This window comes from Aptenodytes patagonicus, chromosome Z (assembly GCF_965638725.1).
Source record: "Aptenodytes patagonicus chromosome Z, bAptPat1.pri.cur, whole genome shotgun sequence".
In the NCBI taxonomy this organism is placed as follows: Eukaryota; Metazoa; Chordata; class Aves; order Sphenisciformes; family Spheniscidae; genus Aptenodytes; species Aptenodytes patagonicus.
Genome location: NC_134982.1, coordinates 17054880 through 17073307, shown reverse-complemented (window position 1 = coordinate 17073307; position 18428 = coordinate 17054880). Strand labels below are relative to the sequence as shown.

Below are 18428 nucleotides of genomic sequence, written 5' to 3'. Positions count from 1 at the left end.
ATCAGGACTCCGTGAAGATGGACCCCTGGAGCAGAGCCGGGGCAGCACAAGCATGGGAGTGAGCAGCCAGGGTGGAGGGGAGGACACAGTGACCCCTCCAGCAGTAGCTACTATTTTTTTAAGAGCAATTCTATAATTATTGGGACAGTCCCTGCTGAGCCACAGACCTTGACTAAAACATCTAGCTCTCTGAAACAGGGCACAGGATTAATTTACGTTCCTAAACGTCAAAGGTGATCAGAATTGCTGCTTAATCCCTTGCCTCTTTGCTAGTAAAATGCGGTATAGAAACAAATGATGCTTCTTCTATGGATTCTCACAAATGCCACTATCTTAGCAAGGCAAAGCAACAGTGTCTCTGCTCTGCCTAAATCCACATGGGATCTTCCATTGAGTTATCCGTCCAGACAAGTTGCATGTGGGAGAAAAATCGTACTGGTATACTCTGAACATGCCCAGTACAGACAAGACTGAGCTCAAAAATGGTAACTGCTCTCATTTGAAAATATGGATGGGCCATGCTCCACCCTTTGTAGGAAGGGTACACCCTCTGGAAAGGGCAAGTTGTGCTAGCCTCCTTGGAGCTTGAACCCAGAGCCCTTGGGACAGGGCCCATACTCAGGGTCTCTCCCAGACAAAAGGAGCTCTGCAAGGGGTGTGAAGCACCAGGGACTACATGACCTCTCTGCGTCCAGCACATATACCAAAAGCTCTGCTGGGCTGCAGGTACAACTACCACTTCTAGAGGTTTCAGAGGCCAAGGGAGAGCTACACCGCCACGGCTCTGGTCTCGTGGAAGAAAATCTGGTGCAAAGCAGGAGCTGCCCCATCATGATATTGCTTTTGGTGGTACAGAATAAAATTTCTGAGAGAAGAGTCCTCTGAAGTGCCATCTGCCCCTCCATCAGACAACTACTGCCTTGCAGAAAGTTCTTACAAATCTGTCTTGTAACCACCCGCTGCTGTTCCCCTAAGACACTCTTGCAAGCTTGCTGCCAACAAGAACAGTATTGTTCAGAGGCTGCAGTGTTAACGTTGCAAGAGACAGCTTCTCTGTCGGCTTTAGGACAAAACTGACCTTTTAAAATCTAGTAATATCTACCTCCCAACACCTACCCCTGTATGCACATGAAAGACAAATGCCACTAATAAAGCCCCTGCTATTTAACAGAAAAAAAATTCAGTGTCTGTAATATACACTATTCTAAGGAATAATAGTCTATATCTTACCCAACTCCAGCAGTTTGTAAGAATGAAGAGAGCTAAAACCAGAAAAAAAAATTACAGCAGCTGACTGTCCTCAAGCCAGCTGAAACTTGACCACAGGAACATTTGGCTAGAGGTCAGCTGAGGCTAATTGCCTCAGTACAGAAAGGGAGCCAGGAGTTATAAAAAGGATAAAAAAAATTTTTGGCCCTTTTCTATAGCAATGTTGGAGTGAGGTCAATCACAAGTGAATTTAAACACGACATCTCTCCACTGGGACATGAACATAGTCAGCATAAACAGTTGAAACCGGGCTAAGAAAATTCCTGAGTAAAGAAACAGTTTAGTCACAGCTTACTGAATAGTTTGCATCTCCTCTGGTCAGGTAACAATGTTAACACTCAGAGTAAACCGTAAGGAGTTTTGCTTATAAACAAAACTGTTGTTTAAAGTGAGATCTTTACATTTAGATAGCTCCTGAACCTGAAAGGACCTGAAGGACAAAGGACATGACACTTCATTAAGCTGTGCCTACGAAGGGACTTCTGCTTTTGCCATCTCCTTTAACTCACTGTACTCCAAATATGAGAGTTTTTTCCACTGTAACCTTCCCCAGTTTAGCATTGCTTGCCAAAGCAGCACACATGCAGCTATTCCAGAACCAAAGGTGGCCTCTCTGCTGCAAACCGAACCACAAAATTATTGAGCGAAGGATTAATCTGAGCTGCTTTTCTGTACATTGCTACGTGTCATCATTCCATCAGATCACAAACAGGGAAGGACATGAAAGTGTACAATGCAGGTGAACACACACCAGTACATCCGCCACCAAGTAAGCACTACACCAGTACATCCCACCACCAAGAAAGAAGAAGTGCCGAGAAGGGAATGTAACTCCAGGCTCTCCAGATCTGTCCTGAACCTTATTTATGCAACTACGAAATACGTATGTACATATCCCTGCAGAATTTTTCTGGGTGAAAGGCCTTTATTTTTTACAGTGCAGGTATTCCTTACAAGCTATCTCACGGCAAGATTAGTGACACCAAGAGGAAATCTTTCTGTGCTTGCGTAAAAACATTCACGCCAGTTTGGCTGATTGTGCGTAGCTGAAGCCGCTTTGCCTGCTTACCCTCATTCCCCTGAATGCCAACAGGACAGAGTCATTCTGCAGATGAAATGAGTTATAGCCCTTCCAATCAACACAATCTAAAACTGCCATGGACCTAAAGACTTATTCCCTTGCTTGCTGATATTACAGCTTGATTGAGTCATCACAGCAGCACTTTGATGAACACCTGTTTTTATAGAACCCTTGTCAGGGATATATACTCAGCCGTGTTAAGAAACAGAAATAACAAATTGTCACAGTTGGTATGAGTAACAGACTATTCACCTAGTGTGTGTGGTTATCTGGGATATGAAAAGAGCAAGGAATAATACCATAGAAGCAGAAATTATGTACTGCAAATTAAAAAAAAAAAAATCTCATAAAGGGCACATTTCAGAAAAAAACCCAAAAAACCTAACAACAAAAGACAGCATCACTGGAAAAGAATGAAGGACTCTGGCATAAAGCTGCATTTATTATGCATGGTTTGATAAAAATTTGAGGATTATTAAAAGGTACATCATTATGACAAACTAAAACTAAACTATGGAACAGAGGCAATTTTATATTATTAATTAGAGCTCTATGTAAGCTAAATAATTTATAATAGTTTTAAGTATTAAAATTGAAAATGGAATCTATTAAAATAATTGCTCACTTTGGATTTAGAAAAGTTTTTTTTTTTCCAAAAAACCTTCTAATTTTGGAATAGAGACTATATGAAAGCTTCATTTTAACACCAAATTTATTTGTATCCCTATTGTAAGAGACACCTTCAACACTTTTACCAGAGCTGATTTCTTTTTCCCCATGGGTAGATGTGTCAACTAATTACTCTGATTTAAACTTCATATAAACTGGTAACAGGCCAAATAGTTATCCGTTCTTGGATGTGGTTAAGAAGCCCTCCAGTGAATCCAGAGCTTGGACATTGCTTTGGGCTTGTACTGAAAGCTGTTATAGGTTAATCCAGCTATAAATTCGTACTCCAAGAACTGGGCTACGAAGTCCAAGGATGGCTGTGGCATGTGGCATATCAATTCTTTATTCACAATAAAATCTGTTATGCTTTGACAGCAGTAACCTAATGGACTAGGTACACAGAGGGAGGATCTTAGCTGTAAGACTAGTAGATCATCTCCATCAGAAGACAATTGCTAAAAGAGAATTGAAGTTATAGTCTTACACTTCTGTCTACTGCATAAACAGAAAATTTTGAACTTGGAAAAGACTTAATTGCTTTGTTTGCTTTTCAGCCCCCAAAACGTATCAAAGCAGCACAATAGCTGCATCTCATCAAAAATGCTTGGCGATAACCAAACCCTGTCAGCAGGAGCTTCATCATTTTGAAACAGCATTTTTGAACAAAGCAGCCTCAATTTCTTCTAATCACCTTGAACCCAAACATGCCTTTCAGACCTCGAAGAGCAATTTCAGGAAATCAGGGGGAGCAGGGTTTTCATTTTAAATAGTATTTATATATAAAAAACATTTCTTCCAGGAAAAACATCTTCAAGAAGCTGTAAAATTTAAGTTCAAGACCCTAGTATTTATCCTACACTAATGGAACTACTTAACAGTCTATTACCATGGGACAAATTAATTACATGGTTTAATCACATGCTAAATTATTCATGTGCTCCTAATCAGATTAAAGACTACACAACAAAGCCTGTATGGCATTTAGGAAGTCATTAACTTAAATAGCGAATTAAGTGAAATCTGGTAAATGACAGACAAAGGACTGGAGCAGCATTTCTGGACAGCCACTGATGACTCCACGTACTCACATATTTACTGTCACTTGGTCAACATACAAAGATTAATCAGTTTGACAGAAGGTATAACAGTAAATAGTGCATTTTAAATTGGTGCAATTTTGTATGTCCCGAAGTTCCTATCAGTTTAAGATATGATTTATATTGATTTACAGATTGAAGCTAACTTTAAATCTCGTTTAAACTGATGTAGAGTTAGCATACGAGCACATCTATTCGACATAACTGTTTTTCAAAATAATTCCAAGTAAAATTCTCTGTTAAAGAAGTTCTCTGTTAATGAGAAACAATATGATTTCAACTGCTTTCCATGTGTCCTCTGTAAGGTCATACCAGCATTGTTCCCTGGCCCTATTCTCTGCTGATTTGGTGCTTTAAGTCCATGCAAATTTGAATATATAAACTGTGGGCACCTACCAAAAAGTAGTTCATTCAAAAGTAGTAGCATTCAACAACCAACTTCGTATAGCCATATACAAAGATTTTGAGCTAGATCCTTAATTGTGTAAATCACCACAAAGTTGAAACAGATACTGAATGAGACCAGCAAGGGGAGAAGATTATTCAGTATTTTTAAATGCAGCGTTGCCAAAACAAGTTTTCATGAGGTAAGTAATAACTTGTGAAGAAAAGCTGCTTTCTGTTCAAACCTTTCATAAAATCTTAAAAGTCAGTTAACTTCTCCGTCCACTTGCATTGGTAAGATCTGGAAATTGAAATACCCAACTTTTAAGTTTAAAGTATGTTTTGATGAAGCATCTCACATACATAAATAGACTATGTCCACCCTTACGAAAATGGTTTAAAAACACATCAGCATTTTTATATACCATCTAAACAGAATCTCTAGAACCTTTGCACTGAACCAATCACTTCTGATACACATTTTTATGATACAGCTGTTGATGACACCTTTTAAGCCAAGAGCCATAGGACGGATGCTGTTAAGTTATTGTTTTAATTGGAGATTTTTCCAAGGTTAGCGTGTCCAGTATTTCCAAATACAGGGAGACAAACAAGCTCATTTCAGTAACTGAATTTATTCAAAGTCTATATATACTGGGTATATACTTTACTCTTTAAGGACTTCAAGCAACTTTTCTTCCACATCACATTTCGAATCGTATCATGGCATTATGATGCAATGTTGGGGCAACCCCCGATATTTCAATACAGGCTAGGGATGAAGGGATTGAGAGCAGCCCTGCTGAGAAGGACTTGGGGGTACTGGTGGATGAAAAGCTGGGCATGAGCTGGCAATGTGCGCTCGCAGGCCAAAAGGCCAATCATATTCTGGGCTGCACCCAAAGCAGCGTGGCCAGCAGGTCGAGGGAGGGGATTCTGCCCCTCTACTCTGCTCTGGTGAGACCCCACCTGGAGTACTGTGTCCAGCTCTGGAGCCCTCAGCATAAGAAGGACATGGACCTGTTGGAGCGGGTCCAGAAGAGGGACACGAAAATGATCAGGGGGATCATCCCCCATGATCAGGGGGATGGACCACCTCTCCTATGAAGAAAGGCTGAGAGAGTTGGGGTTGTTCAGCTGAGAGAAGAGAAGACTTCGGGGTGACCTTATTGCAGCCTATCAGTCCTTAAAGGGGGCTCAGAAAAAAGATGGCAGCAAACTTTTTAGCAGGGCCGTTGCGACAGGAGAAGGGGGAATGGCTTTAAACTAAAGGGGGGTAGATTCAGACTAGATATAAAAGGAAGAAATTTTTTATGCTGAGGGTGGTGAAACACTGGCACAGGTTGCCCAGAGAGGTGGTGGATGCCTTATCCCTGGAAACATTCCAGGTCAGGCTGGACGGGGCTCTGAGCAACCTGATCTAGTTGAAGATGTCCCTGCCCACGGCACGGGGGTTGGACTAGATGACCTTCAGAGGTCCCTTCCAACCCAAACTATTCTATGATTCTATGCTTATTTTAGCCATTTCAATTATCACAGGTCCTGAAACAATTCGTCACAAGGAATGAACAGAAGTGGGGTTCTGTCTGTGTGCATGCGCTTGCACGCGCTGAACACACACACATGCACACATGCATATTAGCATTTTGCTGAAACATGAAGGTGTGACTTTACCGGTATTCAGCTGATTATTTGTATCCCCATGAGAGAGGGAGGTTCCACCCCATGAGGCAGGTGAGCGCAGGGTAGAAGACAAAAGATCTGATGGGGAAGTAGTATGGGAAGCCTTGAGGAAAGCCCCTTTCCCCCCCACTGGAGAGGTCAGAGGATATGTGACATGGGATCCAGCACAGGCTTGGAGATCAGGTTGGAGATGAGAGAGTAATGATTAAGGAAGTGGAGACAAGTGCATTTGACAGTGGGTGATCAAGCCAGCCTGACTTTTAAGGGGAATAAACTGAACAGCCATGCCTGGTAATCTCTAGAGTTAGTGACCTATTGAACAGTTACTAGTTTAGTGAAGATGAAAATCGCCCAGTTAATCTTCCAAGTGGGCACCTGCAGGTAGCATAGCACTACAAGGAAGGATATCCTCTGGAATATGCAAGGTAAAAGGAGATGCCAGGTTGCCATTAGAAATTCACATTGGAAACTGAAAGAGCTTAGTCCCAATGCCCAACACTTCCTCTAAGAAAACCCCACCAATGAAGAAATTAAGAAGTGTCTGCAAAATAAGCAATAGAAACAGCCATATTAATTTTAAAGGTAATTTGCCAAATCTATTTCTAAAGAGGTCTTTTAAAGCTGTCAGACAATGTTTTCCATCAGCAAATCCTGAAGCAGTCTGCAGCAGGGGTCAGCGGCATTATGCATTTTACAGACAGGGAAATGGAGACACCGGGAAGAGGAGTGGCTTGCCTGCATTTACACCACAGCCCAGCAGCAGAGTAAGGCACGGACTGCAACCCTCTCCAATGTCTTACCTACCACAGAACATTACAGAGTCTGTGGATTTATTGCCAGCCATCTTAGCATCACAAAATAAAGCTGTAGTAGATTAAAAAACCCCAAAACAACAAACTAATAGTTTGCTTTAAGAGAGAAAGAATTGCAATTAAGAGAAAGACCAGCTCATCTGAAACACTCAAGCAACTAGCAAAACCTTCTTAATAAGTGTATAGCTCTATTTTACAAACAGTAGGAATGAACCATGCTCTTTAGCTATGGTAACCCCAGTGCAGTGGATGTAAACCTCTCCCTCCACATTTACCACTCCTAAAATGTCAGAAACTAAAACAATCACAGTTCTACATTGCAACCTTTGCTTTTAGACATCACAGATAAAATACACGAACTCTGAATTGATCAACTCCAAAAGGGGATACTCTGCAACGGGTGCTACAAACAACAGAGCTGCTCAGTGCAAGGGTGGCTGGCTGGCCGATGGAGAGTGTGTCCGCCTCCACCGATGCTAGGACTCCTTCCTCTGCAGGAACTCCATCACGTTACTATCTGATCAAGAAAGTGAAACTTTGGAGCAGATTCAACTGTTTTTTTTTTAAAAACAGACTAGTGCATTCACATTTCCCCATTGCTGTTATTGTTATTGTACACAGGACCATGAGGAAATAGATGTTTACAGACAAAATTCACACGACATCTGCCCTGAGGAGCAGCTTAGAGCCTGAGCCTTCACCCACCACAACCACAAGTATTGCTCAGACTCAAACCCATTTCGTGAGGTCTATTCACAAAAATAAATCCCATACCAAGCTAGATCTCAGGACTTAGACACACAATACAATAAAAATGAGCAGACTAAAGGGGAGGACATTGCACTGTAGCCAGAGTGTTTTCTGAAACCCTGCTGGGGGCTCTCCTGGTCTAGCACAATACCCAACTCCTCCGAAGCCTAACCAACCAGTCTTGCCTCAGTACCCATTTTTATACTGAAATAGGGAGCAAGGCTGCTTACGCAGGAGCCTGTCAGGAACAGTCTTAGCAACTGGCTCTCTCCCTTTAATCAGCGCATCAGTAATCACTCCACTCAACACTGGGCCCTGCAGACTAAACTGCAGTCTTTTTAGTCTCACCTGCGTGACCATGTGTGGAAACTGTCAGTGTAGAAGGGAAAGAGTATGACTCTGCCTTTTTGTGGTTCTTACACTGAATCATATCACAGGGAACTTTATTTTTGGAGAGATAAAAGGCTTCAATTTTTAGAAAAACCTTACCATACAAAAAAACCTTTTTTCTTTTTTTTTTTAAGAAGTCATTAATGATATCATCTGCTCCTAAAATTTGTATGACACTTACCAATCACACTTGAATCCTGTGTAAGCAACCATGTTCACAATAAGCATGATGAGACTGACTGCTCTTAGGTTCTACTACAAAGCGTACAGCAGCATTAGATAGTGATTTCACTTCTGCATAGATCATAATTTTCCCAACATTACTAAAACTGTGGAATATCACAGCAGACGGAGCTTTGAGTTTTGAATTGCCCTGATGCATAAATTAGTCCTGATTTTTAGTTCACTTATTGCATACAAGTTTTTCTTCAGCAATCAGGCTTGATAACAGGTGACTCATACACTAAAAAGAATAATGACTCGGTATAGTTCATTCAAGGAAGATACTTCTCTGTTGATGCTTTCAGAGATTTTTAAAGTGATAGCGTGCAAAGATTTTTGACAGCTTACCAACCGGTTAGCTCTGAATAGAAATTGATACAGGGTGCTGTAATCACATATAAAAGAACCCCAAGCCCCTCAAAGTCTGTAGTCCTTTCATAGCTTAGAAAGTGAATCCAGATGTCAGCTGTTCTATGGGCTGCAGAGAACAATTAATTGCAGCATTACTCGGTGGCCTATAAATTAGTTTATTGGCTAAGAAGGGTCTGGTTTTGGCTGGCCTGGAATTGAGTTTTTATCTCCCTAGGAGAGCAGGCTTTCTTCCAGACTCAGACACGCTCTACGGTAGACATATAAAATCCACAGAAAAAGCACATACTGTGGGTCAGCCAGATTTCTCCTGAACAGCTCAGCTGGTAGGGAGGTACCCAACAGCTGTACCCTTACAAAGTAGGAAAGTCCTCAAAATGTAGAGCTTGCAGTTACGTTGTAATTTCCTTGTGTCGTTTTGTTCCATATTAGAGGAAAGGGTTTGGTTTTTTTTTTTAAGATTTTAAGTCTTAATTAGAATATGTGCATTCCTTTGATATAGATACTTGTTCTAGATCTTGGTATAGATACTGCTAGGTGTACTTACATATATGTTTGATACAGAATCTAGAGAACAGTTTTGAGCCTGAAAAGTTGAAGTATCATACTATAGAAATGTTAGGAAACTTGTATCATGTGGTGTGTGATTTTTTTAAGCAACTATCTTATTTGAAACAGCCCAAAAGCTATTTTTTCCAAGAAGAATTTTGTCCTGATGGGAGTAGTACATGTAATTTACTGGTGTGGCTGAAAGTCATGTGATATTGTAACAAGCAGCTGTTACTAGGAGCTGTAGCACAAATTAATAGAGATGGTGGTATAGCTTTACAGAGATAAATCTGAAAAAGAGGACTAGCATTTCTTTCTTTAACAAAAATAGGATTCTTTACGTAGGTTTTTATTTATGGCATGTAGTTCATAAACCAGATCTAGCCCATGAAATGACGGCATCCAGCCTGTGTCAATTCTGCCTGGAGAAGATGAGAAATGGCTTTTAAGGCTGTGAAGGCTGCCTGAACCCCCCTGCTTTTTCTGCCAGCCACAGCCCAAAGGAGAGTTTGGCTTGCTCCCACTGCCATTGGTGCAGGGAGATATGGGGAGCTGTGCTTTTCCAGCCCCTTGCTCCCCTCCTTTCCTTCTTCCTATTTCTTGATGTCTGCTAGTGATGGAAGTAGGAGGGCAACTGCCTTCATGAGGAAGAGATGGGAAGAGGAGAGCTGCTTGCAAAGCATGGTGAAAGGGATGAGCTGCTTCCCCGGGAGCGGGCACAGAGGGTGGACGGGGTAAGACAGTCTGATGTTGCTGAACTAACAGCGGGACCACTGCAGCTAAGTGGGAATACTGAGCTTAGCCTTCCCAAAAAACAGATTTACTTCCCACATACTGCTGCAAAGATTGGACCATATGGATGTATTTTTACTAGTCACACATAATAAACCCTACAGTAGTATGTACAGTGTAAGACTTGATTTGCTGGAGTGCATTTTTTAAAGCACACTAGGCCATGTGTGGGAGGAGAGGTTTCCACAGATTTATCTAATCTGATTCTTCTCACTGGTTCAGTGTAGTCTGGAAAATCTATTTTTCACAAAAAATTCTCAAACAGCATATTTATGAGATACTTTACTCAGAAGCAAGAGCCAGAATAAAAGTGGCTACCAATGAGTGCAGAGTATTGCCCTTGAAAGAAAAAAGACCATTAAGTAAATACTTTGTGCAGTATGTTTTAATGTTAACATTCCTAGCTTCCTTTCTATTTTATGCACAGTAGTTCATAAAATATGACTGCCTGTAGCCCTTTGCCAGGACATAATACCTGACTTCGTCAGACTTGTTCAAACTGAATCTTAACTTTGGTTTCAAATCTGAAGTACCGTATGACTCAAGAGCAGCAGAATTTATCTCAATTTATTTAACAGCAAATTAAATTGTCCTACTGATGACTGTATCATTAAATGCTAAAAAGCAAACCCTTCAAATTGTATGATGAACTGATAAAGCAAAAGTATGAGGAATAGCCATAAAGCTTAAAACAAAAAAAAAAAAAAAAAGGGTGATTTGGGGTTTTTTTTAGTTAAGTATATATGTCTCTGATCTATTCATAACACTATCAATCGAAGGATTTGGATCTGATCCCAGTCACAAACTAGCAGACATAACCCATACATGGTGGATACCTAGTTTGTGGTAGCCTAACATCAAACAAAGTTGCCTGATGAGAAAAGTATTATAGCATGTTGGTTTTAAACTGATGGATACATTTATTGTATTATTGACATTTTCAGTGTAGGCAAGTCCTTCCCTGAACTTAAAAGGCTGTTCAAAAAGAGAAGCCCTGTATTCCTGTAAGTTTTTTCCAAACTGTGGAGCAACAGTCAATTTTATTTCCATACTCTAAATTTTTCTCAGGCTCTCACAGCACCACAAATGGTTTCCATACTCCATATGTTGTATTCTACAACAGAGCTTTATATTTAAAGGACAGAGAGGTGTGCTGACCTGGTAGCTGGGTAAGTGTTAATAGCTAAAGAAATTACAGTTACTGGAATATTTTACAGCCGTTATTTTACAAACATCTCTGCTACTTTTGGCCAGATATTAATTTTTTTTCCAGCATATTCCGCAGAATTACCAGCACTGTCAAAATCTATTTAAAGCTGTGCCTCATGTGTTATCTTCCATTGGGATTGTAAATGTCAATGAGGCACACTCTCGCCACATCTGTGGGTCACTTTCAGTATCCCGGACTTGAAATAACAAGGCATCTGTTTAATTTTTAAGGAAAGAATGCAACACATTCATTTAGGATAAACAAAAACCTCATTCAGAGTAGAACACTTTATTAATTGCAGCCTACAAAATGTGCAGATGAACATTTCCCACTGTGCATAATGCATTACATGTCTCAATTTCACAGAAGAGCTGAACAGTAAACTTGCCTCCAGATGACTGAGTCTGGGGCTGTTATTGCCAAACATGTACTGAAAGGCAAATATATGAAGGCTAAGCCATTAATTGATCTACATGGGGACAGTTATCACATTTCCAGTTCTTAATCTATAATCTAAAACTAACTTGGCATAGGTAATATAAATTACAGACATGTCATTTTCAAGATATCTGGTCAGCATGATCTCCCCTCCCCTATGATCATGTTATCCTTGGACTAAGTTAGTTCCTCTTCCTTGTGCCAAAATGTTCTTTATCTCTAGTTAGTGGAAAATACCAAGCGAGAAAGCACCACAGAAATGATTTTTACCACCCAGGGATCCACTATCAGTTTCCAAGCCCAGGGCCATACTTAAATACAAAGGGTTTGAACTCTTCCTTGGTAACACAGTGTCAGTATCACACCAAATATGACAGGCATATGCTACTGTGTGAGTAACAGCATTTACTAAGGATCAGGATGCTTTGGTCCCTTCTGGAAGTTAAGAGTTATTAGCCTTCATTTACAAATAGGAAACTGAAACACAACGAGGTTACAGAGGGTGACAGAACCCCTGAGTGAGCCCGTGGTGGAGCTCAGAAGGGAGGCCAGACCCTGCGTCTAAGATGTATGCTCCCAGTGCTGGGCACGCTTCTCGCACCACTGCTTGCAGAGGAATCGGGAACGGCAGCTTAGCTAGGGACCAACTGGCTCGCTGGGCATGGAAAGCCAGGAAAACAGAGCACAGAAGCAGCTTTCTGTATGGTTGTGTTGCTTCAGCTATAAAATGAGAGAAGTCATTCATAAATTGTTTTTCAGGTGTGCTTAACTCTGTATGAGAAGGCACGGTAACCACAACAAAGAAGGCTTTGGTTGAGGAAGTCCCTAACAACTCTAAGTTATGCCTATTTACAAGCATTTTTACAAGTAACTTTTCACTATTCTGACCTTCTTATTTTCTTAGTGGAATTGGTATATCCTTAGCCAAGTCTGCCAAGCAGAGATCCATGGTGCAATGAATGTGTCTAGAGTTCCACCATCTGGTTGCAGAAACATTAAAAACATGGACATAGGGTGGCAAGTTTTACCTATTGTTACCACAACCAAAGCAAAAAGTCTCTAGAATTTCCCTTCTATTTAATGACATTATATTTGTGTACACTTAGACAGGAATAGCCAATTAAGTCTCATAAAACTGCTATAGTACACAGATAGCAGCCGTAAAGTCTCATGCAGCCATTTAACACCAGGTAACAGCTTTTCAATTCCACGGCATGAACAATCATAGGTCCAAATCCCTTATACCACAGTGTACTTCTGTGATGTTTGATTCAAATTTACCCCACTGTAATGTGATTAAGCTTTCAGTAATAGACTCCAGATATCAATTAGACCCAATACATACATTCAAGCTAGATGTCATTTAAGTGTCATTTAAACCAGGATTTGTCATCTACAACGTTCTGATAATGCATTTTCACATTCTCTCTTCCTGGAAAAACAGAGATTTTTTTTCTCCATTTGTTTCAATATTGTGCATTTAAAAAGTCAGGCAATTAATAGTTTAAATAACATTATAAATGAGAAATGGCTCATTAAAATACAGTATAATAATTTTTCTCTGACAAGGAAAAATGGCTTTTAACCACTTCCACCAGTTACCAAGCCCTTTGTCTCAAATGCTGGCTACTAGAGATTGGTAAAAATGGGCTTGAAGCCATCAATTGACATCAGGATTGAATTTGACAGCCTTAATTCAAATATCTCTATTGTTTGCGGTAACAGAATATGACGATTGGATCTCAATCAGAATTCTGCGTACTGCGTACTATCATTATCACCTTCTGTAGGAACGGATTATGTGATCTGTGAGGATTATCTGCAGGGCACTACAGGATACTATTGATCGCTCTGCTTAGCCAACATTCATAGTAAAGTCACTTGCAGGTAAGACAAAAGGTGTCACACTACCTCAGTGTCAGCAGGGGATGGATGATGCTTCACGCCTCCCTCAGCTCAACTGCAAATCACGACCTTCTCCAGCCATGCCAGCACCTACACAAAATCAGGGGAAACGGAGACAAGAGATGAGTTCTGGAACAGCAAAGGTCACCAGCGGCAGGAAGGCGACTAACAAAATCCGAACCAGCGCCCTGTCACTGTTGTTCCTTGGGGAAGGCCACCTCGGGAAAGGCCACCAGCTGGGCAGTCTGCACAATGGCCCTGAGCGGAGCACCTGGGCTTCTCACTCAAACAGCAGCGGCTGCCTGAAACCCCTTGTATCGCTGCAGGCTTGCCAAGCCGCAGGATCCCACGCTAACCTTGACATTAAAATGCACGAACACAGATTTAAATGGCAAAAAGAAGTCAGGGTGACTGATCAAGGCTCATTTTCCATTGCACAGCCATGGTGGAAATCAGCTGGACTGGAAGCAAACTCTGAATCACCAAGAAGAGAGTGTGGATGAGTTGTATCTCACTACTATTACTTTAGACAATAAACTACAGTGTAGTAACTTATAAACTGGTAATTTTAAGAAAGTAACATTTCCTTTTTCTCCAAAAGGACAGTGTGTAAGTCTCAGGAAGATGGCATGCTGTTAAAAAAAAAAGAAGTACGTCATTTGTTATGTTCAGAATTCCTAAGCACATTATCACTCCCATGATATTTGGCACAGCAGCAGCATCTAAAACGGTTTTGAATTAGTAGTACTTCTATATTTAAATAAAAATAACATTAATTCAACATGAAAGGTTACTTCTTCCCAAGGATGCAAGTCAGCTTTTTTAAGCATTTTAAAAAGTCAGCCATGGTGCCCACATTAATTGAATAATTCATAATAATTTGGTTTCTAGTGGATGGGACTATGAAAACAAGACCGGATTTCACAGTATCGGGCTCTTTAAATAACCAGGAAAAGAAAGCAGTCTGAAAAAACCCACAAGTAACATCTAAAGAAATGCTGTATACATTCAGAAGGGCTAACACTGCCCTAGCCTCAACAAAAAGAAAGTAGTATTTTAAAAGAGTTTTCTTTGACTGAGTACTAGCACTGGCTTAAGAAAGAGCAGCAGGAATCGTGATTTGTACCCATAGAATTTTCTTCTTTTTTATGTATATCATTTTAATGTATGGATAGATCCCTAAACAACAAATAATTGAAAGCAAAATGTGATTGTGAGTGAAAATTTCATCATATTTCTCAGGAATCCTTCTTCAGTGCAATATGTAAAAGCCTAAGTGTCACCTCTGTATTTATATTAAAAAAAGGAAAACAAAACAACCCCCCCAACTACAAAAAGAAAAAAATCCTTGAACTGAACAGAGAGAAAAATTGAACAGACATTTGAAAATAATAGAAGGCATTTTCCATGCAAAAGCAAGAATAATATGCATTAGCAATCAAGGTTAAAATAAATTATCCTATGTGTGGTTAGCTGAAGTGAAACCTGTAAGCAGCGTTCTCTCCTGGTTCACATCATGAAACAAGAGGACTAGACAGGCCCATACATTGCAAGTCTTTACCTAATCTACCCCATAATATGCACAGCCAAGTTCTATTATCCCAATTTTCAGAAAGAGCCTGCTCGCATTTCATCAGGCTGAGAATCTAACTGATTGTGTGTCCCATTTATATATAATTCTATAAGGAGACTTATGTTGATTTAATTGCTGATTTTCCAAAGAACTCTTATTCTCTCTGAAATTAATTGACCAGGGAGCCACAACCCTCTTTTCCAAAAATAAAGGGACAGCTTAGACTGAAAAAAAAGTTGTGAACTCTAAGGCAGCTGTTGACTGAAGTGAGCTACCAAGGACTACTGACAAATTCCTGTTTCAAAACACTTGGTAGGGTATTAGCAAGTGGAAATGATCTCCATGTGACAAAGTCAGAATCCTACTACAATAGGACAGGGAAAATTATTCCAGCAGTCTTTCCAAAATATTTTGAAATCCTGCTCAACAGCAGAAAAGACTTCTTAGCTATTTTATGGGCAACAAAAGGGAAATGTCCTAACTCCTGATTACCTAATTGTACTCAGAACATTTTGTTTCACTCTTCGTAGCAAGTGGTGATAGCACAGACTGCATGCAGTGACACTGTTTATTTGCAATACTGCAGTTTAGAACAAACCACACAAGCATGAAGACAAGTTATATTTGCACCTCGCTCTGACACTTCATTATGTGTGAAAAAGAGGCACTACTGCACATAAGGTAGCGAGCTAGATGTTTAAAAGGCAAGCAGCCACCTTTTAAATGATTCTTGGAAAACCTGCAACTTCAGCAAAAGGAGAACATAGATTCATGTGAATAAACTATACAGGTGAGGCCTTTTTCAGAGCCATATTTTCTCAGAAACACATTTGATTATTCTCACCCATGTGGCAAACAAAAGGATTGCACTGAGTTAAGATAGGGCCCATCCAGGACTAGTTTGCTTCACAAACTAGACTCAGACTCATCACTCCCTTGATTGGGATGTGAGGATCTCTGCCCATTGTATCTTCTCAGTACGTCCCATGCTAACCTACCAAAAAATAATAAACTGTAGAAGATGAGGTGGACCCAAATGTGCCAAAAGATCTTTTGGTCTTCAGAAGAGCTTCTAAGCAAAGGCCCAGTGCTGGAAAAAAGTTAGAAAGGCTTTTGACACTGTCCCATGTAAAATCTTCATTGACAAGTTGATGAAGTACAAACTAGATAAGTGGACAGTGAAGCAGGCTGAAAACTGGCTGGAATGCCCAGCTCAAAGGGTTTCAATTAGTGGCACAAAGTCCAGCTGAGGGCTAGTCACTAGTGAAGTAGCCCAAGGGTAAATGCTATTTAACATCTTCATTAATGACCTTTTTCACTGAAGAGGGGATCAAACAGTGGAACAGGTTGCTTAGAGAGATTGTGGAGTCTGGAGACACTCAAAACCCAGTTGGACATGGCCCAGGGCAACTGCATTAATGAAACCCCACCCTGAGCAGGAAGGTTGGACTAGATGATCTCCAGGGATCCCTTCCAACCTCAACGATCCTGTGATTCCATGATTCTGTATATTTAGATACGGAACTGGAAAGTTGCTAGCAGCAGATAAAAAAGAGGAGGATTTAAATTACATGCTTTGGAAGAAAGATGGTAAACTATGGACACCCTATGATTGCATGGGCCACTGAGGAAGGATGGATTATTTCCAAGCAGACACATGACCTGGATTCACAAGTCCTAACAGATTGTTCAGAAGTCCTGCCCCTCCATTACGCTGGGATACCAACAGATGCATAACAGGATCTCTGGCATCTGTGATAACTATTTCCAGAGTGTTTGTGCTTGTAAGATTTGGCCTAAGGAATCCTAATTTTCTCTTTATTATATTTCTCCTGCATTTTACTTCTTTCCATTTCCAGTTAAATAACTCCTCTACAATGAAACTCAAAGGAAGACAAAACATAATTTGCCTAAGTTTTATTCTGATTGTATCTGATACGTTTTATCCGTCCTTCCAGTTTGCATCAATTGTGATGCGTGGCACTTGCTGAGAGTCCCAAACTACTTTCTCCTGAACCCGTTTTGAAAATATTTGTCGCAAACTGAAGGAAAAATGGGCTTTTCACATGCATTTTTAAGACTTCTCCAATCAAGTAATTCCATCCATTTGATGGCAAGTTGAATATGAGTCAACAGTGTGCCCTGGCAGCCAAAAGGGCCAACCATGTCCTGGGGTGCATCGAGCACAGCATAGCTAGCCGGACAAGGGAGGTGGTTGTCCCACTCTGCACTGCACTGGTGCGGCCCCACCTCAGGTGCTGTGTGCAGATTTGGGTGCCTCAATGTAAGAAGGACATCAAACTGTTAGAGTGTGTCCAGAGGAGGGCGACGAAGATGGTGAAAGGCCTCAAGGGCAAGACTTAGGAGGAGCGGCTGAGGTCACTTGGCTTGTTCAGCTTGGAGAAAAGAAGGCTGAGGGGTGCCCTCATGGCAGTCCCCACCTTCCTCATGGGGGGCAGTGGAAGGGAAGGTGCTGATCTCCTCTCTCCGGTGACCAGCGGCAGGACACGAGGAAATGGAATGAAGCTGCATCAGGGGAAGTTCAGGTTGGACATTAGGAAAAGGTTCTTCACTGAGAGGGTGGTCGGTCACTGGAACAGGCTCCCCAGGGAAGTGGCCACAGCATCAACTCTGTCAGAGTTCAAGGAGCATCTGGATGAGGCTCTTAGTCATGTGGTTTAGTTTTAGGTGGTCCTGCGAGGAGCAGGGAGTTGGACTCGATCCTGATTGGTCCCTTCCAACTTGAGATATTCTATGATTCTATGATCCTTCTCACGTTCAAACTTCTTACCTTCAAACTATATTTCTCTAATATAATGAGGTTTCACATCCTCAGCTGAAATACTGTTTTGCAACTGTGAACTCACTCCTTAAATTATCTCATCAACTTTTTTCTCTGCACAGGAATTCCCTAAATTCTTTCAAGGAAACACTAACAAAACCCATCAGAACCTTCCACCATTTTCCCCTTTTTCCTCTATGCAGATAGCTAAGGTTTTTAACCTGTTTTCCTCCTTTAACCCTTCCACTTGCCTCACCAGCATACCCTGGACAAGGGGTCACATTCTAGTTCCAAATCAGGGCCTTTTTTCCCCCTCTCAACCTCTTCATATCCTTAGGAGTCTAACAATAAATCTTGACCTTCATGTTTTAAATACTTCAATACTTAAATACTTCACTTTACAGATTTGGCAGTCTTTGCCTCTTTGACATAACAATAATTGGAACATTTTCT

The 18428-nt window shown here is 40.8% G+C and overlaps 1 protein-coding gene across 3 annotated transcripts in view; it reads right to left on the bottom strand.

Annotated features, from left to right (window-relative positions):
• Positions 1-18428, bottom strand: part of GHR (growth hormone receptor) — a 130830-nt gene that overhangs the window by 70157 nt on the left and 42245 nt on the right. For all 3 annotated transcript variants that reach the window (XM_076363064.1, XM_076363062.1, XM_076363063.1), the window contains exon 2: positions 13627-13710. The gene's annotated coding sequence lies outside the window, so the exon portion shown is untranslated. The remainder of the gene's footprint in view (positions 1-13626; positions 13711-18428) is intronic.